This window comes from Limulus polyphemus, unplaced genomic scaffold (genome assembly GCF_000517525.1).
Source record: "Limulus polyphemus unplaced genomic scaffold, Limulus_polyphemus-2.1.2 Scaffold4353, whole genome shotgun sequence".
Lineage (NCBI taxonomy): Eukaryota > Metazoa > Arthropoda > Merostomata > Xiphosura > Limulidae > Limulus > Limulus polyphemus.
The window spans coordinates 21764-28980 of record NW_013669963.1 but is presented as its reverse complement, the minus strand read 5'-3'; positions in this window follow the sequence as shown (position 1 = coordinate 28980).

The following is a 7217-nucleotide window of genomic DNA, read 5'->3' as shown; positions in this document are numbered from 1 at the left end:
CTCTCTTTAAACAGTTACCGGAACTTGGCCTTTGTTGTTCCCAGACGTAATTTTATCAAAATCAATTACAAACTTCTTCGGTAGTAGATAGTCCAACCCTAATATGCATTCGTCTTCAATGTCAGCCAAGTATACTTTCTGTATGTCCTTTATGCCCATGAGCTCAATAGTCACCCACACTGGTCCCCACAATCTTGTAGAATGTCCTGTCACACCATAAAGCTTCTCTATGGCTTCTGGTACTCCTTCATGATCTAACACCTTGATGCTCACAAGGGTTTGCTGAGAAGCAGAGTCTATGACAAAGTTGCACCTTTGGCCATCTAGCTTTCCTGTCACATAGACACTGTGTGTGCTTGGCATTTTACACCTAGCTGTTGGGACTTTCACGATGGGGGTTGGTGAGTGTCTCTCAACACCAACCACTACTGGTCTCCTTGGGGCTGACTTGCTGGTAATATTCCTCCTACACTGGTTCCTCAAATGTCCGTGCTTTCCACAGTTCCAACAACCTTTCTGGGTACCAGCATTGTGCCTATCGTCTGCTGACAACTGTCCAAGTATTTCCAGTGGTTGTCCTTTCAAGCTCGTTGCCAGATATACTGCTTTCTGCTCCTCTGTCCACCATTCATCTCTGCCAGTAGCTCAAGCTGTGCTCTATATGCTTCCCATGGTGCTTTCCCATCGTATTCTTGTAGCTTCCTTCTTACTGAATCACTCCTAGTACTGACATTCATATCTGGGATGTGACTTCTAACGGGACTGAATATGTCTACATTAGGGTTCAGCTGCAGGGTCTGGAAGGGGCTTGTCATTGTCTGGGGCTGGTTATGTCGATGGTTAATGTATCCTCCTTGTGTAAAAGACAATAAATCGTCCTTTGACGTATCTAATTCGCTTTTAACTTTACTAATGTTTTCCGTTTGTACTTCTTGTTCCAGTTGCCACTGTTGTAGTCTCTCTTCTTGTTTCTTTTCTTTTTCCTCCAACAAATGCTGTAACTTATCTTCTTGTTTATTTTCTTTCTCTTCTAACAACTGCTGTAGCTTCTCTTCTTGTTTATTTTCTTTCTCCTCCAACCACTGCTGTAGTATCTCTTGTTTATTTTGCTGTTCGAGCTGCCATTGTTGTATGTTTTCTTGCCACTTCTATAATCTTTCTTCTTGTTTCTTTTCTCGTTCTTCTTGTTTCTTTTCTTTTTCCTCCAACAACTGCTGTAATTTCTCGTCTTGTTTCTTTTCTTTTTCCTCCAACAACTGTTGTAATCGTTCTTCTTGTTTATTTTTTGTTCGAGCTGCCACTGTTGCAGGTTTTCTTGCAACTGCTGTTGTCTCTCTTCTTGTTTCTTTTCTCGTTCTTCTTGTTTCTTTTGCTGTTCTTTTATTGCTGCCATCAAATCTGCTAAGCTGTAGTTTGATTTGCCGCTTCTCGTTTCCATATTTTTTCTTGTCCCACTCTCTGACACCAATTTGTTACGTCTCCGTTCGTTAGTTAATTTTCCGTAACTTCTTTCTGACGAAACTTTAGCGACTCAAGTCCTTTCTTAAATAAAACTGGTTTATTCTTTCCGAATACAACTTTACCGATACACTTAATTTTAACAGTCGCTCTATAACAAACGCTAGAACGTCTCACGTGCTCGTGCTCGACAATACTCAATTACACACTCTCTGACTGTAGTTCAATTATTCATTACCTGCACATTGTCCCGTCACGTTGTGACCATCTTATATATACCAGACTACCCCAATCTAGTAATCTCACGACAATTCACGAAGGTTCGAGTAAGAAGTGGCGTGATACTAGTCACGTGACCTCGCTGACGCAACAGTATCTTGCATGCTGTAGTGAGAGGCAAGACTTTGATGGCAACTTCTGTAAATTGAAACTCTTGTTCCTGGAGCTAATAAATTCCATTTCTGTAAACGAGAACCAAGAAGTTCCCATGCTGCTTTGATAGAGACAAGTCACAAATCAGATCATTTAGCTCTTCCTGTATTGAGGGACAACAAGAATAGAATTACTAAATGATGATGATTCATTATCTTCTGTTTCCCAATTTGCTGGTGGATGTGACACTGGAAGACCATCCCCATGAGGTACTAGTTTCATTACAGATGCAATATCTGGATACCTAATGCATAGTTTAGTTTTTTCTGAATATCCAGAAATATTAGCCATGCAAAAATAACAGTCAGTTAGACGATCTTTGGGCTCGCACCATATCATGAGCATTGCAAATGGTATACTTGCTCTCTCTTTATTCTTCGACCGCTGTGTCAAGCCAGATGTCCAAATTGTACAACACACATGTGGAGCTCAATGTCTTTCTTGGTCACATATTTTACACCCAACATAATCGTTTGTAGCTACCTTTACCTTGTATGTGATGTTTTTTCCTTCGTGTAACTGTAATATATTTTCCACAAATGTAACAGACACTGTTAGTGATTTTTGTACTTTTGATTTTACTTGACCTGAAGGCAACCAGCATTTCAAATGATTTTCTAAAAAATATAAAATAATTTATGTTTACAGAACTAGAAGTTAAAAGATTTTAAAAAACAAATTTTTATAGAATTTGATCATCTAAAAGGTATGATGCGAGGAAGAAGATTGGACTTTGTTTTGACTGTGTGCAGAGTAAGGCAAAGTGATCAACTGAGTGAGTGAGAAGCAACTGAGAGAGAGGTGTCTGACTCTGCTCTATTTATGCTCAGCAAAGGACTTCTCGAATGTTCTGACAAACTGAGCACATGAGGGTTTTGGGATTCCTGAGCAGAGTAGGTGAGCGTGAGAATGATGCAAAAGTGGTGCAATTCCCTACAATTATATCGAGAACAAATTAGCATATATGAATAATATATTTTGAATTTTACACCAATACAATACAGTCAATGTTTGAAGTTATCAAAAATGTATGCCTTTTACCAATTAAACTTCCAATTAAACTTAATTTCACAGCATGAAATTTATTGTACTGAGTTGATTACACAATATTTCACACAGTGCGGATAAAATATTGAGATATTACAATAATTCAAAATCTAGAGGCGATGGACAAATTCTGAATACATTTTTGAAATCAACGACATCAAATCACTTGAGTTTTCTCCAGCAGCAAATATTTTGTTGTCCAGTGTAATATGCAGGTTTTACAAAAGTTTTTTATAACATATATTTCAGTTATTAAATGTAATCAAATGTCCAGCTTCATCAAATTAAACACAAAAATAAACAAACCTCTAATTGAATCTCATTTCTTTTTTTTTCTAATTAGTGTAAAATAATTCTGCTTCTTATTAGTGAGATGATGTTAAATTTGATGACGAGGAACCCACTTTCAGACTAATAATGTTTGGAGACGGCTGATGATGACTAAACGTTGTACATTTACTGTTATGCTAAACTTATATTAAAGTTTTTCTTCATTACCCATTCAAGCCGTCTCCAACAGTTATGAGATGATGTTAATTTTAAATGAACTTTTAAAATTTATAAAGACAGAATACAACTCTCATGGAGTCAATTTGACCATGTTCACATATTAGATATATAAACTCAAGAAGATAACTTATTATACTAATAATACATCTTATTAAAACAAGAAAAATAATTTGAATTTTATGTTATAATAAAATTTAATTTACCTGAAGAACAATAAATGTATTTTTATTTTTCAAACTGGGCTATACTAGGGAAAGGAAGAAAAAAAAACTCAAAAATATATTTTAAAATTTCATTATTAATTAAATTCTATTTTTCCTTCTACAATGTTTAAGGTGTTTACCAAATCAAAGCTAATATCTAATGTTTCTGGTATATAATTGTATAAATATTTTGGTTGTACAGGTGTATTCTATTTAAGCTTCAGTAACGTTCAAGTCCTGGAGTATTGTAAAATAACCATATGAATAACTTTGTTGCCCAACAAAAGTACAACTTGTGAGTCAATGGTTTATTTTCTAGAAAAACAAGTCTAATATGATGGTAAAAAAATAAAATGAGAATCATTGATTTTTAATTGTCACAAACAACATAAAAGATTATAATTAATATGCATCACTATAAACAATGATTAAGTTTATTGTAAATGCTGTAAAACATGTTATCTATATATATATTAGTTAATATATTAAGTTTTACTTGTAAAATTCCTTTTGCAAATGAATACATCGAATGTGATTTCACCAACTATTAAAAAAAAATCCTTTAAGTAAACAAAAACGTTTTTTAATTCCTTGCCAAAAATTGGGGGTTGAACCCCAACAAAGTTGTGAAATGAATTATGCAATTCATAAACCTAATTTCTCCTTGGTTAAATATTGCTAATTGTTCAAATCTGTGGACATTGTCAAAGTATAATTGCTAAATATAACGATAATTAAACAAATAAAACACTAAACAGTAATCATGGGGAGAAACTACAGCAAGAAAACACAACAAAAAAAAGGTAAAATCAGTAATACGAACAACATCTTAATACCACGAAATGAACAGTTAGTCCAGTTAAGTAGTACTTTGTGCCATCTATAAATGTTATGAAGATTAACAGCTTTAGAAACACAAATATTACGTAATAAAGAACAAACACAAATTTACAAAAATATGAAGTTAATTACCCGACTAGTTTTGATGCAAGAGGTGTGTCACTTTCAAGAGTGAAAATAACACATTTAGTACGTTGAAACTAGTCTGGTAATTAACTTCATATTTTTGTAAGTTTGTGTTTGTTCTTCGTTACTTAACTTGTGATTATAAACACTCAAACCTGTAAGTAATCTCAACACTCTTTACATAAGTACAACTGATACTAGATGAACATAGAGAAGAAAAACTTGGACAACACAAAAAAATGTCAAAGTATCCATCAGAAGTTTTCACATTCAGTGTGGCCTTAACAGTACACAGGTGAGTTTTAAAGTATAAGTGTTTACCTGGATACAGCCTTCATACTTTTAAGAAGATCTTCCAATCTGTTTAAAGCTGAAATAAAAATTGGAATCTCTTAAAAACTCGTAAACGTGTTATTTTGCAAAACTTTCGGTGATGTAAAGTCACACACCACCATGCTATTCTAAGTCCCAACCTTACTGTGATTTTAAAGTAATGTTCTTGTTCTAGTGACTTTCTCTTTCGTTATGATAATTGGTTGTGATTTAGTTAGTCATGCACGAAAAGGTGGAAGTGGCCATATTTTGTGGAAATGATGGATTACATCCATAGCAGGTTTGGGATGGGTTTCAGAAAAGTGTTGGTCTTTTTTTTGTCAAGTTTTAGGAAACTGATTCTGTAGCCAATTGAAGAACTTTCTATAGCAATGAATGAGGACTCTTCAAACAAGGTTACAGGCCATCTCTTAGAAAGACCATTAGGATCACCTTGCCCTGTTGCACAAGAAGTAGAAACAAGCATGTTCTGAAGCATAACTTCCATCCTAATGACCTGTACATATCCCAAAGGATGACCCACACCAGCACGTGGAAGTTCTGTGAATGGTTCATGAATCGAGAGTTACTGGATAAACTCCCACCAATAAGGTGCTTTGGGCAGATGAGACTATGTTTTTAGTTATCATGGAATATATCTACCACAATATCTAATACTAGTAGCAAGAAAATCAACCTTGGGTTAGAAAAACCCAGGACCAGGTAGCGATGGTTTGGTGTTTGTGATAGTATGCAAATTTGTTGGTCCAATTATTATCAAGTGGACACTAACCGGACAAGGTTACTTTACAAAACATACCAGAGAAGATGAGGTTTTGGCAGGACTTAACCAAATTACTTTCAATTTAATATTAACCAGCAAGGTAATCAATATTCTAATAAGGTCAAACTTGGGTTTCAAGCTATAACTTTTAATTATTTACTTATACAATGTGTGTGTGTGTGTGTTTGACAGATGTAAAAAAACAACAACTAAGACATCATCCTCACAGCTAGTTAAAGACATGGTGTCTAGTTTCTGTGTGAAACATTCATATAATTAGATTTATTATTTGTACAAGTTATTAGGTTGTGAAATTTCTAAAATTTTGTTGTGAACCAACGTTTTGTAAAATAATCAATAATAAAAGTACTTTCTTTACTGTTTTATCTATATATATTTTATTATCGATCAGAAAGTTTCACAATGCACTGACGTCAAGCACTACCTGAATGTTGCTTTTCCTGACAGATAGATATGAATGGTGCCTCATGAACAAGCGGCTGGCTTACATATTCTCCTCGTTTTATATAAGTAATTTGTATCCTTTGAGGATACGTTAAAAACTGTTATACATGCAAATAACCGGGAAGGTTTCAAACACACTATAACATCATAAATACCCAGAACATGTGACATTATGTTGTTTTGATGAAAGAGTTGGTACAAAGGATCACATATCAAGTGTAATAGACTTAAAATAAGACCCAAAACTCAAGCCCTTTTGATTTGACTATTGTTCTTCAGGAGAACAAAGAAGAATAGTCAACTATTCGAAAGTGCTCGAGTTTTGGGTCTTATTTTAAGTCTATGACATCACGTTGTGATATCAGAAGTACATACTTTGAACAGCTGTAATGGCAGGACTTAGAGAAATCATTATGGTGTTTGTCTTTGGCATCACATTGTGTATTGTTCATGCCTTGTCTATCAAAGTTAATGTATCATCTATATCTTCAAATGCATTTTTTTTAGTACCTTTGTACATTTCGTGGGTTAAGTGTTAATACCAGATACAACACTCACTTCAAAGTTATAGTATGATAAAATTATAAAAATGTTTTAAGTTATTACAATTGCCACTCACATTTATATAATAAATGATGTGTTTATGATTTCAAATTGTTAAGATTATCAAATATATTTTTTGAATGTTTACAGCAAAAAACCATCAACTAAACAATGTTCTCTGTTCACGTGGAAAAAAATTTAAAAATAGAAACATCTACACTTATCATGGAAGATTATTTTTCCAGCTTTCAAACACATGTCTATACACATGTTTAATTATTAAATCTTTTATAACCAAACTGGTTTGTGTATATACACATGTTTATTAAATCTTTTATAACCAAACTGGTTTGTATATATACACAGGTTTAATTATTAAATCTTTTATAACCAAATTGGCTTGTATATACACACGTTTATTAAATCTTTTATAACCAAATTGGCTTGTATATACACACGTTTATTAAATCTTTTATAACCAACTTGGCTTGTATATA